We start from the raw sequence: 21,797 nt of genomic DNA on the forward strand, positions 1-21,797 counted from the left end.
AGTAACCATATTTATATATCAGTGTCAGTACATCTCTGGAATTCTATCCCTTTTTACTTTGGTTATTAGTGACTATGATATTATCCAAAGAATCTAATTATTCTTCAAGCAATTTTTCATGCTTCTCTAATGAAAATGCTTTGCAAATGTACTCTGTTCAACTTAAGTGTCTGGTCTATATATCATTTTCAGGTCATACTTTGGTAAATTAAATAACAGCCACTACACCTTGTAAAATACTTCCCAGATAGGATTTGCAAAGGTTTGTGTTTGTTTCCACACAACCTTTTTACCAGAGACATAATCATTGAATGTCTCACATATGTGCACTATAACATTACCTTTTCTACCTTACTATATTTTTATTACTTATCTTTAAATACTGTTGCTGATCCATAGGCACCTAATTTATTCTTTGTAAGATCACAGACTCTTAATCATTCCTGTTAACATCTACCACCAGAAATGGATTCTTCATATCGTAGTATATTTCAGTTTTTGAATCTGTAATTTCTCTTTACGCATTCCAATATTTTTCCTGTTCATAGCACGATTGATAGGTTTTGTGTTCCTTTAACAGCATTATTAAAGGAGCAGCTATTTTAAACATGTTAGATACACATTTTGCAAGATATTGTATCATTCATCAAAACATCTTTAAGGTCTGGTTGACTCCTGGCTTTGACATTTACAAAGATCTTCTGATTTTTTCTTGTATCAAGCTTCAGTCTCTCTGATATTACAAAATGATCCAAATATTTCATACCTGACACTCTTATTTTATATTTGTTCTTATTTAGCTTGAAATTATGCAATTTTAATCTGTTCAGCAACTCCATCAATCTTTTTTTCACAATCATCTTGTGTCTGTCCCTCCCTATTAGGTCATGGATTACATTTGCAGCACCTTTTATGCTTGCTATGTGCCTATATAAGTTGCTAAGAAATACCAAATAGAAACTCAAGGAACCACTAACTGTGACTAGTAAGTCATATTGGAGTCATCAGCTGTCAAAGGAATAGGTAAGAGAATTGTAAGGGTGCTCTGACTTCTAACAGGATAGATGAGGAGGACCTACTGTTAGAAAAATATGTATTAACATATGTGTACAATGCTTATTTTAATAAGGGAAGATTAATGCATTTTTATTCTATATGCAGCATTAGTTTTATCTGAGACTGAAAAAGTGCCTTTCTGAAATTGTGCTTTCTGACACTGCAAGATGCACTCTGACCTAGTTTGCTAGCACAGCAAAAATACATGTTTATGCCTTGGAAATATACTAGGAAAGCAGGTGATTTTCTGCTAGGTCAGGAAATTAAAGGAAGAATAATAATAATTTCTGTAGATCCATTTATTATGGACAATAAGCTGTATTCGTATTGATGTAAAAGTGTACAAGCTGCAAGATAGTTAGATATAAAGAACAATAAACTGCTTCAGAAATCTGTACTTGCATTGTGCTTAAATTAGCCATAGTACCTAGACTTGTAACATCACATAGCAAGAAAGTTATAATTGACCGGTGGTCGTCAAGGCCATCCTGTTTACTGAAAAATCTTTTTTAAACTTTGAAGAGTCAGCTAGAAATGTGAGAAATATCTGCAAAATAACAGAATTATGAACTGGTGATCTGCTACGTCAGTCATAGTGGACAATGTCTTGAAAGAAAGGTATAATAACTGTGACACTTCCTGATTTGGTAAGACAAACTCTGTAACTGCATTTTTTGTCTCCTTCCGCAAGAATAAAGATACCTGAACTGAACCTTATGCTTTTGGTCTTTTTAAAGAATTTTTCTTTAACATTTTTTGGTCCTTCGGACTGGAATCCCTCGTTTAGCCTAGGATCAGATGGGCCAGGAGGCATGAAATTGCGCAGGGAAGATACCACATCGGATTTTCTTCATTGAAAGACCTCCAACTGAATTGTCGTGCAAAAGAGGCCAGCCACTTTTCTGATCTACGACTAAAGGCGGGTTCCATTTGAACAGTGAAGTGACCAATCGCTGAGGCTCAGGTAAGGTGAATCTACTTTTTTCTGTTTTAAGATCAGGGACTTGATTGTATTTGTTCTGTGAATTCAGGGAGAGAAATATTGCTATCTTGTCATAGATCAGGGAAACAGGATAAGTAGGCAGGTAGTCTGAAGAGACTATAACACTTGGTGGTACCACATTTAAAAACAAAAGGGTTACGTAACATTTAAAAAGACTGAGAACAAAATGGGTAATACGTGCACAAAAACGAAAAAACCCCAAAGCCCACCGTTAACCGAAGACGCAAAATATATACAATCACAGCGTGCCGACAATATTAAATATTATACTAAATGGGTTAACAAATACGAATTTGATGGGAAACTAGAAAGATCCTCGCTTATCAAACTTATTAGACAATTAAAAACAGATTCTAAAGGTCGGGTTAAAAAACAGCAAAAATTAGGAGTTCCTCAGGCACACAGGTGGATTGAGGAAGCAAACCGTAGAGAACAAAAGAGTAAAAATTCAAAAGCAATGTTTCTAGTCAAAGAGGATAATAACTTGGTTATAGCATCAGCCCCCCCCCCCCCGCCCGCTCTGGTTTCGGTTCCCTTACCAGTTCCCTTACCAGAATATGAAGCAAAAGAACAAACTGACCGACCTCCACGATATCCAGTCGTTCCTATAAAACCACTACCGTTTGTTAGAGATCCCATCGAGACTAGGTCTCGAACATGCAATTTAAAAGGGGATATTGAATTATATCAAATAAATGGAAATTCAGGGGCTATGAGTGAAGAGGAGATATGCCCACTCATAGAAGTACCAAATCCTCAGGCAGGACAAGAAGGGCAGAACCCAACTCTCTTAGTATACAGACCGTGGACACTGGAAGACATCCGGAAAGCCACAGAGGGAATTCCCCATCAAAAGTTAATTTTAGAAAATTCTTAGAAGACTTACAGGGCATGAGATTAAGTTATCACTTAAACAGAGAGGAAGTAGAAAAAGTAGTCAGACAAATAGTAGGTCCAGATTGGCACATGATCAGTGGCAACTGGAATCCTCGTGATGCTGCACTTAGGCCCCTCCCACATAGCAGCGCAGAACTAGACAACAGAGTGAAAGGTCTGACAGATCGAATTTCTGAAAAATGGAAGCCTAGGGCAGACTGGACTTGCATTAATCAATGCATCCAACAGGAAAGCGAAACTGTTCATAGGTTCATAGGTTCATACTAGGCTATCTGCCCGAGGGCATTTACAAGCCTAGCCCATCGTTTTGTGGCTTACGCCACCCCTTTAGTATGGGGAACTATACCCATTATTTTTGCTGTGCCTCTGTCGAGCAGTGACACTGAGGTAATCCCTGGGGTGTATCTGCGATCTCCCATCCATTGGTCAAGATTTCTCTTGAACAAGGCCAGCGAGGTGCTCTGCCTCACATGTACCGGGATTTTGTTCCACAGCATAGGGAGTCTTTGGGTGATGAATCTATCCCTCCAGCACGTCCTATTAATAGCCGTGTCGAGGTTTAAGTCTCCGCCCTTGTGGCTCTGATGGATCTAGATTTTTTGAGGTGAAGCATATTCATCAAATCTGGGTTTGACATGGCCTTGTATGTTAGGCAAAGGTCACCTCTGAGCAAGCGGTAGGCGACTGAATAGAGCTGGAGTTCTTTCAGTCGGGCAGCATAGGACAGATTTTTGAGACCCTTTATCCTTTTGGTGAGGAACTTTTGTGGCCTCTCCAGCTGCTGCAAGTGTCGGGTCAGATACATCCCGAATGGGGCATTGTACTCAATCATTGGTCTGATGAGTGATGAGTAAAGGGAGACCATGACCTCCCTTGATCTAGATGAGAATCCCTTCATGATAAGGTGGGCAATGTAGAAGGTCTTCCCAACCACTTTAGCTACATGGGTGTCGAATGACAGACTACTATCAACCTGGGTCCCCAGGTCCCTGATAACTTCCTCTGTGCTCAGTGGATTGCCACCTATTTGGTAGCTAGGGGTAACCTTGTTTTTCCCAAAGGGTATGACCATGCATCTTTTGGCATTTAACTTCAGGCCGTGGCTCTGGCACCAGTTATCCGTTTCTGTGAGACCCTTCTGAAGGATATCTGTGTCAGATGTGTTTTCTACTATGGCGCCCAGTTTGCAGTCATCTGCAAACTTTGTCAGCCACAACCCTCCTGTGTTTGCTTGTACTTCGGAAAAGTAGATGCCAAACAAGAGTGGGCCCAGGACTGAGCCCTGTGGGACACCACTTGTGACAGGCTTTGAGACTGACATGGCGCCAGCAACTCTGACCCTGTGGGTTCTGTCACTCAGCCAGTTTGCAACCCATCTTGTGATGTATGGGTTAACATTTAAGCTGATGAGTTTTTCAATGATACCCGAGTGGGGTATTGTATCGAAGGCCTTAGCCAGATCGAGGTAGGCTGTATGGACTGCCTTTCCCTCGTCAATGGCTTTGGTGACTGTTTCGAAGAAGTCAACCAAGTTTAAAAGGCATGATCTGCCTTTGACAAAGCCAAACTGGGTTGGATCCAAAGTCTGCAAATTCCCTATGTCTTTATTTATGAGGTCCATTATGATCCTCTCCATGGCTTTGCAGATAAGGCTTGTCAAGCTAATGGGCCGGTAATTTCCAGGGTCGGTGGAGGCACCACCTTTGTGAAGTAGGACCACAGTTGCAGTGCGCCACTCCCTGGGTACGTATCCAGAGGTAAGACTTTGATTAAACAGCTGTCCTAGCTGTGGGTTTAATTCCTCATTGAGTTCGTGGAGCACACAGCCGGGGACACCATCAGGTCCCATGGATGCTGTGTTTTTTGCTTTGGAGAGAGCAGTTCTCACTTGGGTGCTGGAGATGTTTGGGGGGCTGCAATCGTTTGGTATAGATATCTCTCCTTTTGGGGGAGGGGAGAAGTTTGCACTGAACCTGTCAGCCAGTATGTTGGCAATGTCTGTAGGATCAGTAATCTTCACATCATTTTGAACTAGTTCTGAGCAAATCTGGGAGTTTCCTCCTAGGTTTCTAACATAGCTAAAGAAGGCCTTATGATTGTCTTTTGAGTCTTTAGCTATTTTTCTCTCGAAATTTGCTTTGGATGATTTTATGAGAGCTCTTAGTTTTTACTTATAGTGATCAAGGGTGTCTTACCTTTTAAGGATTTTGCTCTATCTTGTAGTAGCTTCCTCCTTTTATTGTAGAGTTTGTTTATGGCTGGGGTCCACCAGACTGGACGCTTGCCTTTGGTACTAAGAGTCTTTGTTTTGTTTGGGATTGCCTTATCCATGCAGTCCTGCAGGTGCTGGTAGAAGGTGTTTGTAAGTGATTCAGCGGCTTGAGTACTGTTTTCCGCTCGGGGCCTTAAAGGAGACCACACTAGTCTTTAGAAGTGTGAAGTCAGCTTCGAGAAGTTCTCTACTGTGGTCTTCTTATTTCAGGTGGGGGTGGGATGAGGCCCTCCAGCGAGATTAGTTTGTGATCTGATCTCACCAGTGAGGGGTATACTTCGGTGTTGAACATTGTGCTCCCATGTTCGTGATGATGAGATCAAGTATGTTATCTCCTCTTGTGGGGATGGTGACTAGTTGTTCCATGGCATTTGAGTTTATGAATTCCAGGAACTTTTGGGCTAGGGTGTTTGGGCTTGAGTAGTGTTCCCAGTCTATATTAGGGTAATTGAAGTCACCTAGTATGATGGTGTTTGGTGATACATTTATCCCCTCTAGTGTTTTCAGGAAGGCCATGTGAGGTTCCTGAGTTTGTGAGGGTGGCCTGTAACATGCTACAATTTGAAGAGCAGTCTTGCCTATGGTTAATTGCACCTGGATGGTCTCCGATGCATCGTGCGTTGCCACCAGTCTTGAGGTGTGGGTGTCCTTGATGAATATGGATACCCCCCCTCCTTTCTTGGTATTGTCCGGATTTAAGGGCCGGAACGCATGATATGAGGTAAAACCTGATAGCGCTGGGGTGCTCTCAGGAGCCTTGAACCAGGTTTCTGTCACAGCACAGACATCGATGTTCTCCATACTGTTGATAGATATTTTTCCAGACTATTAGAATGTTTAACAATCACTGTGGAATGCAAGTGCCTGAAGATCAGACACAAGATTCCCCATATAAGCAGCAGTTAAAGAATGCATTTTTGAAAGGCAGTATTGCACCCATAAGTAGTTTCATTACTAAACATATGGTAGATCATCGTACAAGCAGACAACAATCACTGCTTGAATATGCTAGACATGCCGAAAGGCATTTTAACAACAAAAAGAAAAAGAAAGCCCAAGTATTTGCTGTAGAAGATGGAGTAGTTTATTTAGTACAGTCCGGACAAAAGGGCAAAAAGAATGCCCAGGGAAATAAACAATCTGATCAGTGATCAGAGGACTTTGAAGGGAGAAAGAAAAGAGGTGAGTGCTTCAAATGCGGTTTAAAAAGGACACATGGCAAAGGATTGCAGGAAAAATAAGAAGGCAGCAGTGGAAGACAAAAACGATGAAGGTGAGGACTGACTATATGAAACTCAGGAATCATTAGATAGGAATAATAGAGAAAGGACAAATGACAATGTGATAGAAGGAGCAGAGAATATGATAATAGAAGAAGTGCAGGAAGCTACCGATAGTGAAGAAAATGAAATATTAGACCTAGCCTTATTGAGTTTAGAACTCTATTTGGCTGACACAAAACCAGAAGTGACACTCCTGGTAGAAGGGAGGGAAGTCAAATTTTTGTGCGATTCAGGGGCATCACGAACCCTGGTGCACCCCTCCAAACTACCAGAAAATTCAGAATCACATGACTTTATACTAGTAAAAGCAGCTAATGGACAGCTGTATCGGGATCCTCTCTCCCATAACATTACAATAACAGATCCAGTTTCAGGATTAACCCAGAAAAGCAAGATTTTTGTTTCTGCAAAATGCCCAGTGAACCTTTTGGGCAGAGATCTTATGCAACTATTAAGCATAGCAGTAGTTCCAACCATGCAGGGTATGGAAGCACAGTGACAGACCAATACTTTTGCAGTGCAAACAGAGGATGAAACATTTTACTGGTACAGCCAGGACTTAGTTATGACTGGTCCTGGAGCAGTAACTGAAGAGTTAATGAATGTAGCTACCAGTAAGTTCCCCTCCCTTTGCATTGACATACAACACCTGTTGCACTGTACTCTGTATTATTGTCATACACCAGGACCTGACAAAGAATATGAGCAAGAATTGTTTAAAAATCATGCAAATAGATTAGTACTGTGTAATTTGTACTGGGACATGAAAGAGAACAGTGTAGTTAGCTGTTCATTACCCCAGGAGTTCTTTTCACTTTACAAATCAAATCTAATGCCGCATGTTAGTTTAACTAAAGAGAATGATTTAAAATGGATAGACCTAGGAGAAAAAGTCACGAAATGGGAAAAACAGACAGAATCAGAACTGTCAAAACAAGGAATACAAAGACAGAAACTGAACTGGATAACACAAAAGCATCCAGCTGTACACTTGCAGTCCAGCAAATACAGCTGAGAAACCCTCTTATTAGAAGAGGAAGAAAAAGTTTTGTTGGACATACCAGAAACTCTCTGGTCAACAGAAAAATCAGATGTAGGACTTATTCGCACAGCAGGACCAGTTACTATCATGCCAAAGTCAGCATTTAGACCACAGAAGAGACAGTACCCCCTGAGAAAAGATGCAGAGGCAGGTATTAAACCTATCATAGCAGCTGTGCTTAAGAAGGGAATATTGGTGGAATCTCCCGATTCGCCATGTAACACACCCTTATTCTCAGTTAGAAAAGCAAACGGAGAATGGCGTATGGTCCAAAATTTACAAGCTGTAAATGACGCAGTAATACCAAGAGCACCTACGGTGCCAGATCCACATACCTTGTTGAATGATTTAAAACCTCAACAGAAGTACTTTTCTGTGGTAGATATCAGCAATGCATTCTTTTCGATACCGATACACCCTGACAACCAGTATTGGTTTGCATTTACATTTCAGGGAAAGTGGTATACATATACACGACTACCACAGGGTTATAGTGAAAGTCCAACAATATTCTCACAAGAAATGGCAAGTAATTTAGTGGGATTTGTCCCACCGAGCGGTAGCCAGATTTTACTTTATGTTGATGACATCCTGCTGGCCGCCCCTACCCAGCAAGATTGTAAGGAGGATACTATAGCATTATTAAAATTCCTAGCAATTGAAGGACACAAAGTAAGCAAAAATAAATTGCAGCTTTGGAGAAAAGAAGTGAAATACCTTGGATATGTAATATCCAAAAATGGCAGAAAATTAGATGAGGACAGAAAAGTAGCGATCTTACAAGCACCAAAACCCACAACCAAGAAGGAAATGATGTCCTTCCTGGGTACAACTAATTTTTGTCAGAGATTGATCCCAAACTATGCTTTGGAATCTGCACCTTTAACCAACCTGATTTTTAAGAAGCCCATGGCAGCACAAGATTTAATACAGTGGACACCAGAAGCAGAATTAACTTTCTGCAAGCTGAAACAATTGATAGCATCATCATTAGTTTTAGGATTACCAAATTATCACAAACATTTTTTCCAAACTGTAGATTGCAAGCAAGGTTATATGACATCAGTATTGACTCAACAGCATGGGGACAAACAACACCCCATTGCTTATTATTCATCACAACTGGACCCAGTGGCACAGTCTCTACCCCACTGTGTACAAGCAGTAGTTGCAGCTGCTATGGCAGTGCAGGCTTCAGCCTCAGTAGTATTATTCCACCCTCTCACATTGAGAGTGCCTCATGCAGTTGCAATCATTTTACTGCAAGAAAAAATAGCATATCTTTCCCCTGCTAGGCACCTTTCTTGTATGACTATATTGCTGAGCCAACCTCACATGACAATTGAATGATGTACTACTTTGAATCCATCTACCTTGCTCCCAACTCCTGTGGATGGCACACCCCATAACTGCCTGCAGGTAATTGAGCAAAAGACACTGCCTAGAAAAGACCTCACGGATGTTCCCTTGGATGATGCCGAGGTGACATATTACGTGGATGGCTCATGCAAAAGGAGTCCTACAGGACAGAACATAACAGGTTATGCAGTAGTTTCTGATACTGAGATTGTAGAAGCAAAACCTCTACCACATAACTTATCTGCACAAGCAGCAGAGTTGATTGCCTTGACACGGGCATGTACCTTAGCAAAAGGTAAAAGCGTAAACATTTTTACAGACAGCCAGTATGCTTTTTCTACTGTACATGTTTTTGCACAACAGTGGAAAAATCGAGGAATGGTGACATCTACTGGCAAACTGATTAACCATGCACAGTTTATTTTAGATTTGTTAGATTCTATTCAGTTGCCTCAGAAAGTAGCTATTTGTAAATGCATAGCTCATACAAAACAACAAGATAGGATTTCAAAAGGCAATGCAAAAGCTGACACAGCTGCAAAGCAAGCAGCCTCAGAAGCATTTCTTTTGAACGAGGAATTACAACCTTCTGAGATTTTAGACTTAGAAATGTTGAAAACAATGCAGACACTTACTACACAGACCGAGAAACAAAAATGGAAAAGACGAGGAGCAATTCTCAAGGAAGGGCTGTACACCTCCAAAGAGGGAAAACCGATATTACCGTCTAATTTATTTAAATATGCAGCTTTGTTGAGCCATGGGCAGAGCCATGTCTCAACAGGGGGGATGGTACAGTTAGTGAATCGGGTGTTTGCTACGTATGGGTTTACAAACTACACTAAAAAATTTTGCCTGTCATGTCACACTTGTAATAAACATCATGCACAAGGGGCATTAAAGCCCAAGCAAGGGAGTTTCCCTACACCACCGTATCTGTTTCATACTATCTGTATGGATTTCATAGAATTGAACAAATGTGAAAAGAAAAAGTACTGCCTTGTCATTGTGGATATGTTCTCCAAATGGGTTGAAGCCTTTCCGACTAGTAAACCAGATGCAGCCACTGTTGCAAAGATCCTAGTTAAAGAAATTATTCCTAGATTTGGCATACCAGAAAAGATCTACAGTGACAATGGTACACATTTCGTTAACCAAATTATACAACAGTTAAGTCAGTATTTTGGGATTTCTTTGAAACATCACTGTGCATATCACCCTCAATCTGCAGGGTTAGTAGAGAGGCACAATGGAGTTTTAAAGAATAAGCTTAAAAAACTTATAGTAGAAACACAAAAGAACTGGGTGTACTGTTTGCCCCTGGCACTGATGAGCATGAGAACTGTTCTGAACACAAAAGGACTGACACCTTTCTAAAAGATTTTTGGAAGAGCCTATTATATACCTCAGTGGAAACCTCTCATGCCTGCAGACCAGGAAGCAGATTGGACACTTGCAGAGTACATGAGGAATATGCTAAATAACAAACATCTTTTACAGTTTAAATCTGTTTCAGATAAAGACCAAACTAACCCCTTCGAAGTAGCAGTAGCCCCAGGCACTTGGGTCTGGGTGAAGACAATCAAGAAAAAGAATTGGACGACACCAAAGTGGGAAGGTCCGTATCAAGTATTGCTGAGCACGCCCACAGCAGTCAAGATTGCGGAACGTTCATCTTAGATTCATTTGACACACTGTAAACTAGTCAAAAACTTTGAACTTGATAAAACTCTTGCTAACACACAGCAGCAGTAAAATGACAAGACCTAGAGACAATAGAAATACTGAACAAATTCAGCAGTATATTCAACAGTGTTGCATAATCATCTTGATAACTGCATTAGTGACAATGTTCCTTTTGCTGTGGCTTTTGCTGTGGCCTTTCTTTTCTTCAGCCACACCAGCTAGACTGAACAAACGTGATTCAACACTCCTAGACTGGCATCCGAACTTTAACGCTTACCAAGCAATCAAATATGTATATGCTGAAACTTTTAATATTTCAAATTGTTGGATTTGCACAGCCATACCAACAGCATATGGGGGATTATTGATGGCTGCTGTTCCCCTAGGGGTCAATGAGACCTGGGAAAACTTGATTTTTGAGACTACACCTGTGAAATCTAGAGACAAAATTGCATTATTTTTACCTGTTACACAAACAGGAATTGTATGCTTTTTTAAAAATTATACTATTCAAGTAGGTTGGAGTAGATGTAATGTGACTGTTTCTTATAAACGATATATTAAACCCAAAAATGCTAAAAATACAGAAACAATTTGTGATGCAGATTATGACTCGTGCTTTGAGTCCTTGCATAGAACTGTCAGTGATATACAACATAATCCTGTTATTTTAAAGCAACTGTCTATTATAGATAAGAAAATGTTTCATGCAGGGAAGGTGTATATCAATACTAAGGTAGAAAACTGTTATTTCATATGTGGGAAAAAAGCATACAAATGGTTGCCTGAGAATTGCTCCGGCAGTTGTTTTTTGGGTTACCTGTTCCCGGCCATACAACACTCTATAGTTTTGCCTCATGGGAGAATTCGAAACGTCAGAGATGTCACAAAGAAACCTGAAAATCCAATCAAGAAACCTGAAAATCCAGTGGGACAGATCGTAGCAGGCTGGAGGAACCATAACTCCGTAAAAGACAAAAGGAAATTAGCACACATGGACTTGAGTGACACTATTATATCCTGGGCTGGCATAGCCCCTGCATATGGTGCAGTTAAATCAATTTGGGAACTAAGAAAACTGTCCAAACTTCTCGAGGTCATGAGCAATGCAACTTTTTCTGCTCTTGAATTAATGACTGATGAGCTAAATGCAATGAGAACTGTGGTACTTCAAAACCGCATGGCTCTTGACTTCACCCTAGCGGCGAGAGGTGGTACATGCACTTTAATCAAAGACGAGTGTTGTTCATTTATTCCAGACAACAAGCATGAAATTAATAATCATTTGGAAGTGATTCAACAAGTGTCAGACATGACCATGCCAGGCCCAAACCCACTGATGAACTTTTTCCAGAATTTGTTTGGGGGTGGGGTTCCATCCTAATGAACATCCTGACTGCCATTTGTGTGGGATTACTATTGTTAGGAGCATGCATATGCTGTGGAATTCCCTGCATGAAAAAATTAATCAAAGATTTTATAGACATGTCAGTATCTGAGACTTTGTATCAAAGTACTGAAATTGAAGAACTGTTGAAAAAGGAAACACTTTCATAAGTTTAAACTGAATGACTCTCTTAGCTGCAAATCCTCCAAGGAAGAGGTTAGGAGAAGAAACAAACTGTTTATGCTTTTGAAATAGAATAAAAAGTATTAACAGGGGGGAAATGTTAGAAAAATATGTATTAACATATGTGTACAATGCTTATTTTAATAAGGAAGATTAATGCATTTTTATTCTATATGCAGCATTTGTTTTATTTGGGACTGAAAAAGTGCCTTTCTGAAATTGTGCTTTCTGACACTGCAAGATGCACTCTGACCTAGCTTGCTAGCACAGCAAAAATACATGTTTATGCCTTGGAAATATACTAGGAAAGCAGGTGATTTTCTGCTAGGTCAAGAAATTAAAGGAAGAATAATAATAATAATTTCTGTAGATCCATTCATTATAGACAATAAGCTCTATTTGTATTGATGTAAAAGTGCACAACCTGCAAGATAGTTAGATATTATGAACAATAGACTGCTTCAGAAATCTGTACTTGCATTGTGCTGAAATTAGCTGCAGTACCTAGGCTTGTAACATCACATAGCAAGAAAGTTATAATTGATCAGTGGTCATCAAAGCCATCCTGTTTACTAAAAAATCTTTTTTAAACTTTGAAGAGTCAGCTAGAAACGTGAGAAATATCTGCAAAATAACAGAATTATGAACTGGTGATCTGCTACATCAGTCATAGTGGGCAATGTCTTGAAAGAAAGGTATAATAACTGTGACACTTCCTGATTTGGTCAGGCAAACTCTGTAACTGCATTTTTTGTCTCCTTGCGCAAGAATAAAGATACCTGAACTGAACCTTATGCTTTTGGTCTTTTTAAAGAATTTTTCTTTAACACCTACCATCTGGTAACTGGTTTGAAGAGGCAGGGGACAAACATTATTTGCAAACTAGATAGAGAAGTAGTAAATACAACGTCTTAATAGGCCAGGGGTTACAATGCCTGCAACCACTAACAGTCTACAGTGAAGAAGCAGGGGATCCAACCAGCAGTTGGGGGGGGGGGGAGTAGTAACATTTAGCTTTGATCATTGCCAACAGAGATGATGAGAAGGGCAGAGTACTCTAATTAATGCATGTATGCTTGTGAATTTAGGTAGTATAATATGATTTAAACATCATTCATTGTGTGTACTGCATACTTCTCCAGGGCTTGCCCCTGAGGTCTAATGACTTTTCTTTCCACTTTGCTATACAAAAACTAGAAAAACCAAACAGTGCTGCAGGTGCCAAAAAAGAAGCATCACAAACTTTTAATATAAGTGTTTCATCCACTTCACCTTTATTGTGTTCACATACACAAATTCCCCCACACAAACATTTAAATAGTAAAACATTGTACTGCTATCTAATAGCTAATCATAAAATACCATTATTCAAAAGTGCATGTAACAAAAGCAAAGCAACAATGTAACAAAATATTTAAACAACTAAGATACTGTATAAAAACCCTATAAAAGTTACAGTATCCCAATCAAAATCAGCATGTAAGAAAATAAAAATGTTACAGCTAAATGTAAGACCTTATAATAATAATATGCTATGTATAGATATCATGTCATTAATACTTAAAGGGCTCATTGCATTCAATAACTCTTGCTAGTATAATTCATGATTTTCTACATGGGCTTCCCATTCAACACCCCTCTCAAAATGGGGTACCTTTTCTAAAACAAAAAATTGTCCATTACATAACTCTAAGCCTCCCCAAATGAGTTATCTAGAGACACAAAGCCAAAAAACTAAAAGCATCCCAAACCTCCCTCCTTTATTCAACTAAACAATTTTGGAAAGAAGTTAACAATATTATTGGTAAAAAAAATCTTGACAATCTCAGCTTCATACCTTGCCCCTCTAGTAACCTTGCTCCTTTTGACTTCCTCTTTGACTTCCTCAGAGAATTCAGTACCATGCCGTCCACTTCACTTACTAATGTAAACCCTGCTGAAAGGGACCCTAACCCACCTGAATTCATCCCCTCTTCTACTTCTTACAATTCACCATTAAACAAATCTTACCATGATTTGAACAAATTGCACTGGATCTCTTAGTATTTATTATTAGTTTATCTACCTTTGCTGAAGCTACATTTCAGACCTCAGTTTCAACACTACCTAAAAAAACAGTATGTGTGCAACTGCCTAGATACTGGTCACCTAATATAACACAATACCTTCTTTCACATTCCTAATTAGTGACACAATCATTATTGTGTGCACCTGTTATTAAATAACAGCAATCGTTCCATCATTTCTGCACAAAGTTAACCCCTATTTATGCAAACAAGCAATTACTAAAGTGCACACAAGATCCTAGTTACAATATTCTAATTGTCTAAACAATCAAGTTTCTAACTACACCCTGTCCCCCCTCACCCTCCTCCTTACCTTCCTCTCACTATTCTTCTCACTTCTCTTCGACCAGTACTTTGTCTCATCCAATTGCACTATTATTGTTCCTTTTTTATGCAAATGTGCACATACATGGTTGTCCACACCTTTGTGTTATGCTGTTTTCTAATATTATTTGCATATCTGAGTGTTTTACATATACTAACACCTTGTATATCCATGTTACCTTGTAACTGTTCATGTAACCCAGGCTGAGTCTGAAAATGGTCATGCGTGGTCACTGCTCTACCCCTGTAAATAAATACAAATAAATAAATAAATGTTTATTCTGATCCATCTGCTTTCATTGTGGATACTGGAGATTTTTGTGACATTGTATATAAAGAAAGAACTGTTTCCACTGTAAAGTTGTGTCTGCATAAACCTTCTCATTCTCTATCAAGCAATAAGACACAGAGAAGTAGAGTTTTCAGTGTGCAGATATAACTTACAGTGCCCCTGCCACAGTCCCCAGCCCTGGCTCAAGCATTTATATTCCTATGTACTGAGGTGGCAACATTGGTGACCAAATGTATCTCTTTAGCACTCACTGGCACAATTAGCATTATTGCAATGAAAGGCTGTTTTTTCAACTTAATCAGCATGAATTCTGGCCTGCAATAACAAATAGCTGGTGTACTTCAATAAAAAAAAAAAAAAAAAACACAGCTATATGCCACCCAGTATGTGCATCTTTAGCAGAAGTCCATCATTTTAACGCTTCTCTAAAAGGAGTTGGCAGTGTACTTGGGTAAATGAATGCACTCTGTAGAACAATGTAAAAAAAGAGAAAAACAAAGAAGCATTATAAACATCTGCCAGATATGATGACTATCCTCTTTCTCTTCTACACCAAAATACATAATGAATCTGAATTTTCAATAGCCAGAAGATTACTAGGTAAATAATATGTGTTAAGAAATGCACATCAAACCAAGTAATAACTAAACATTAAAGGTTAAATCACCATTCTCGTAATTACCAGTGTAGAAAAATGTACTCAATCTAGAAAAGAAGAGGTAAATGCTTCATGTTATTTAGCTTTGGCTGTTCCCACATTATTAAAATGTGTTTAAAACCATCAAAGGAGCTGACAGCAATCCTTTGAAAGGTGGGTTTGCAAAGCTGATACCAGAGCATTTAGTATATTTAGTATTTAATTCCAGAATTTCTGTTAAAACTGGCTCAGTGCCTTTAAAACTGATATGCTTTGGAAAAGGCAAATTCCACAGCAGTTTAAGATACCATATCAAATTTCTATAACAAAATTTTTAGACAGAAGTGTGTAATTGAATATATTTCAAAAGTACCATCATCTGATCATCTTATAAAACTGTCTAGTTCCCTTTCTGACTCCTTCAGTGATTGTGCCCTCTCTAAGCAAATATATTTAATTTGGAGGTGATCAAAATATCCAATATGGGCTTGGCAGAATAGCAACCTATTTACAGTGAAGCACATCTTAACCTCTTAGGCATAAAGATGCATTAACTGTGAAGTGTCAGCAGCTTAGTTTCAAAACATACATCTGCTTGTGTTATCTATTGCACTTTGCAATAGCTGCTTTGAATTACACCAGAACTCGCACATCCTTATTAAGATCGTATGACAGCAGATTCAACAGCTTAGAGTTGTGCCACTAAACTCCCCATAGAGAGATGTAATTTAATTTTGTGCGTATGTTAATGCAACTGGACATGGAATAGTTCATAAAGACAGCTTGTCTGTGGACACACTGGTGCTTATCAGATCATATTATGACTGCAATGAGTCTGAAAAAATATTAAATGTACAGTAATTTTATGGTACACATGCTGACAGAATGATAGTTTTAAAGCATATTTCATTTAGTTTATCATGGATTGAGAAATTATCTGTCATACATCTAGTCTCCTTAGGATCACAGGCAAATGCTGATAATGAAAAATACTAAAATATATTTGTTAAATTATGGCATTCAATTTGAAATTTTCTCACCATTTTCAGTTCACATTTATATTTAAAATTACTAGCCATATTTTCACAGTGACATTTTTTTATGAAAATCTTGCTGTCCCTGGTTGCAAACATTTGTTTGCAGGTATTATAGCAGTCATTTCATATGGTAAAAATGTTATGTCAAAACAGGTGCACTCGAAGATCAGGAACTGTTTAGGAATGCGTTTTGCACTCTCTGTCTTCCAATAAGTATGTATAACCATACAAAATATTTAAACAATACATGAAAATGAAAAGTATGATACTGCATATCAAAATGCACAAACAAACCTGAAGTACCCAGGAGCTAAGAGTAAGTACGACCTGAAAACAACTAGGACTTGAACAGCATATGTACATCCTTCTCTGTAACTAGCTATAAGCATGCAAGGATGACCCTGCCTGCACTGAAGGTAATTCAGAATGATGGCACTATAACACTGATTATAGACTCAGCAGCAGTACATTGACAGGAAGCATGTGACCTCCTCCTAAGCTGATCCGATCGTGCTTTATAGGGACACATTTTTATGCAGTTCTATGGATTCCATCACTTTAAAAGTAAACAAGATGAATTCTGCTCATTCCAAGCTCATGATCATTACATGACACCCTGCCTGTTGCATTTTCTGGTGCTTTTTGGAAAAGTTACTGATTTCTATCAGAATATGAAAGTATAGCATAACTTTAAGTCAAAATTAAAGCATAAGTTTTGTCTTTTAAATGGTCTTCCTAGATTAGACCAACTATAATTGTATCAAAAGATAGGAAGGACAAACATAAAGCATGCAAGTGAAATGTACTGATTACAAAACAAGGTTGTGTTGTAACATATATGTCAGAAAGAAACATATAATTAAATAGTATACAAAGTACTGATGGGTGAGAACACTGACATTCAAACACTCCTTTTGTTACCAGTGCAGAGCAACATTTTCTCATGTATTTTACATTTGCAGCTATACTCATGCAGGCCAGATTCTGATTAGATAAACAAAGAGGAATCAGCCATGTTCACATCCCTGGCCTGAAACTGGAACCAGGGAATGAAAGAATACTGATCAGGGGTGAAGTAGCAGTGGGCACAAACCATCCACTCCTGTATACCAGGGACAGCTGCACTATTGGGAGAGGGTAGACCAGTGCTACTTCCTACTAAAGTCAACTACCACTAAAACAGCACTGGCTATTGTACTGCGGAGATATCTCACTGGTGTAGAGGGATAAAACCCTAACTGTCCCAAGTGATCTAAGTGTGATTAGTGGCTCAATGATGTCGCAGGTGAGGATGGACATGCCAATTCTGGTAGGAGGTGTGGGGCCTGACCCATTTTAGCCATCACTCTCACACATGATCCCTACTGGGGCAGGAATAGGGCCATATAGAAGTGCTGCAGAGATGACATGGCCTCCCAAGCCTATAACAGTAGCCGTTGACAGTAGTATGAATGTGAGAATATAGTAAACTGTTGGAGGAACATATATAGTACCTAAATTAATGTAGGCATCCATGTCACTACCCATGGAGAGTAGTCAGGGTCATTCATACAAAATGTTCTCATGGTTGGGATGCCAGTCAGAACACCAAACTCCCCAAAGTTTGGCTGGATGGCAGACACTCTACATAGCTCTTGCCTTGAGGAATCTGAGGGGGAAGAAAAAGATCCTCACTCCTAATGAATGAATGGGCTTAAGTCCAACAGGAGGAGCCTCAATGGTTGGTAGTCTGGTTGTTGTTAGGGTGGAATTAAAAAAAAACATGTTAAAGGAGCAAAGAGGGACCAGTCTAGGATCTCAGTGGACAAACCGCCAAGGAGAATTTCATTTCTTATGGAAATTAGAACATTTATTGGCTTGATCCATACTGGTGTAGGCCAGACAAGATTTAATTACATTATAATAGAAATGAAACTGCTTTGTAATTGCTGACTGAGAGATCACAGTAGTTAGTGGAGGGGCAGATAATCTGATGGCTGTGAGAGGCACTGATGGATATGTGTATGGTTTACTGTTTTGTTTGTTCGAAGGGGACAATTCACAGAGCTGTATATAGGTTTTTGTTGACCACTGTTTGACAAGCAGCTTCAAGCCTAACCCTTCTTGCAAATCTGCTTGGTTCACTGGGGCAAACCATGGACAAACTGTAGAAACATTGGTGAGGTTAAATGCAATCTGTTTAAGGGACTGAAAAATCAAGATAACCACTGTGCATACAGTACTCACAATCATCTTTTATTGTTAGGCTAAAAATGGGTACAGATCCAGTTATCTTTTTAACTGTAGTGATTTTTATTTGATTAATGCCCATATCTCATTCAGGACAACTAAGAATGTTGAGAAGACCTATTTGAAATTAGGGCACTGGGTGCTGTTCATAAAGGTATAAAGAATACTGTTAAGTCATGCAAATAAAAGAAATTGTGAAGACATGAGATATCAGCAAAAAAATATGATTATTCAAAAACACAGTTAACAGTAATAATATTTCTGTTACTGAGAATAAATGTGTAAACCAAATACTTTTATTAAATTTAACTGAAATATTTGGCTTGCACATTAATTCTCAGTAATTGAGGTGTTTTTACTGCTTATTATTTATTATACAATATTGAGAAGCCTCTGTGGATTTTTTTTTAAAAAATGCAGTTATACAGTATTACATGAAGATATTTCAAGACTGAGCTACACAACTATGGTGCAGTAATAAAAAACAGAGCAATGTAACTGAAGCAATCAGTATGATGTGCATGAGTCCTGAATATTGCAAAAGTTTGTAATATCTAGTATGCCAGAAAGCAGTGTTTTGCAACAATAATTATGTCCACATAAGAAAAATGAAACGAAAAAAAGTGGATGCATATGCCACATTCTTTGTACTCTAGCAGTTATTAATAGAAGGAATTCAGTGCAAGGAGAGGCTAAACCCCCAGCCAGGCCACAAAAATTCCAGCAGTTTTTTGCTTGACTTAGCACTATTATCCACAGTAAGTGTATCAGGTATGTAGAAGGAAGAGTTGTATTTGCCACACTGTTTGAAGTGTCATGCAATCCTTACCCCAAATGGACTGTGGAGCTGGTCCATAGCACCTTGTACCAAAACTGCAACAGCCTTCCACATCCTAGGTACAGGTACTTTCCAGTTACCTACAGGTACTCTAATAGCTATACCAGTCATTGACAAGTAAAATCATGGATACAGTCTTTATCTACATGCTGTAGCAAGGTGGATCTACATCACATCCCCTTAATATCTCTCCAGGCACAAAGAGCATTGAACTAAGCATTGCACAACAGGGAAGGTCTACCATCCACTGTCTGACACAGTAAGTTTCACCTACATAACTCTACATACTCCAGTGGCTAAGGTTGGATGGGAGATTGCCGTTGTAAACCTGTAACTAATTTTCAGATGAAATCTGAGATGGTATGTATACAGACTAATTGAAATGTTCCCAGTTTAATGGGGATATTCCCCTCCTAATTGGCTTGGGATGGCATAGATTGCTGAGTGATGGAGGAGGAGAAGGAACAGCAGAGTCATGTTACAGAGATGGCAGCTAGATAGATAATGTCAGATGAGATGCCATGGCAGATAGTGGTATGTATGAGAGTGTAGAATATTGTCTTCAAGATGATCAGTTGAAGTAGGAGATGTGAGATATCAAGTGGCAAATGGACTACAATGCCTGTTAATAATTAAACAGAAAATCAGGAGTGGTCTGCAGAGAAAGCACTTAAAATAACTGGCAACAAAGTTTGGAGAATTCAGGTTCGGGTACCTAAGCCAGCATGCTGAAATAGATGCACAAATCTCTGATAACAGAAAAAAATAATGTTGACATAGCTAAAAGTACAACTATATTTAGTAGCAAAGAAGAATTTAATAGAAAGTAAATAAATGGCAGGATAACAAATTAGGCAGTTAGCACAATGTGGATCTGAGCAAGTCACTCAACCAGACAGTGCTTCTGTAAAGGGACACCTGAGTCCAGTGGTCTTACTGATAAACAAATGTATAAAAAAGTGTTGCTGGATAAGCAGTGTAAGACTAAAGACATATAAATAAAAATCCCAAACCTTATATTCATTATAGTGCCAAAAGAAGATGTTTAGGACATTATATCACCTAGTTTATTGGAATGAGCATGGACAGTGTGGAAGGGAAAGAATGATAATCATACAGATGTGTACATTGCAGTAAAAAAAGGGTGACTAATGGTAATTAAATGAATGGATTATTTCCTTAAAGAGAACATGTAATTTGCTTCCAAATCAATCATCTGTCATGGATAAGTTTGGCTTATGGGAATGTAGCTGAGGGTTATAAAATGCACAGCCTAAGTTATGAGTGTGCAAAACAACAATTTAAATTTGAGTGTGAAATAACTGTTTATTTTGCAGAAAAGTGGGGCCTATAAGTCACAACTGTATTATTTTTTGCAGTGAGAAGAAACACACACCAACAGAAACTGTGATATGATGATTTTTACTACTAGAAGATAAAGAAAAAGTGAGCATTAATTGTTCAGGAGACAGAACTGATGAGAAAATGCTAATGGAATACTGAGGTACAAGACAGTTTCTGGGAACCAGAAGTTAGATGACAAGATGTATGTGATGTCATTCTGTACAGAAATAATGTTTTAATATTAGGTGAGACGAAAGTTTCAGAGCAGTCTGTTTATTTGAACCTGACCTAGAAGGATCCCTCACCTACTTTGTCTTGCCTTGCTCTATTAAGTAATTAGAAATAGTAATTCTCTAGATCAGTCGGGAACATATAATGAGAATAGTTAAGTATTGTTTTTCTGTTACTGTGTGAATCTTTCCAGCTGTGTTATTTTTTACTATTTCCTGTGGTGAAACTCTGGAGTTACCTATAAATAGGTATTTCATATTTTCATGTTCTTTTATAGTTTATTATTAAATATATTTAAACTTTTCATTGTGGCTGGTCCTTTAGAGAATAAAAAGTAGGAACCCACAGCCAGATCCACAAAAAAGTAGACTTTATTTAGCACCTTCATCCAGTTAAGAAATATGAAACTGGATAAGGGTGGGGGGATTGTAGTAACGGAGGTGGACAATTACATAAACAGAATGTTTGTCATGTTATTCACTGATACATATGAGGAGGCATCTCTAAATGAGATAAACATAGCCTTTAGAAAAATTGACCTTGCTTTGAAAGAAGTTGTGTTAAACAATTATTAATTATTTCATTGGAAGACTTTACGTTTGCAACTGTACCATCTCCCAAAGTTTGCAAC

The sequence above is a fragment of the Protopterus annectens genome, chromosome 3.part1 (assembly GCF_019279795.1).
Source record: "Protopterus annectens isolate FY-2018-M chromosome 3.part1, PAN1.0, whole genome shotgun sequence".
NCBI lineage: Eukaryota > Metazoa > Chordata > Ceratodontiformes > Protopteridae > Protopterus > Protopterus annectens.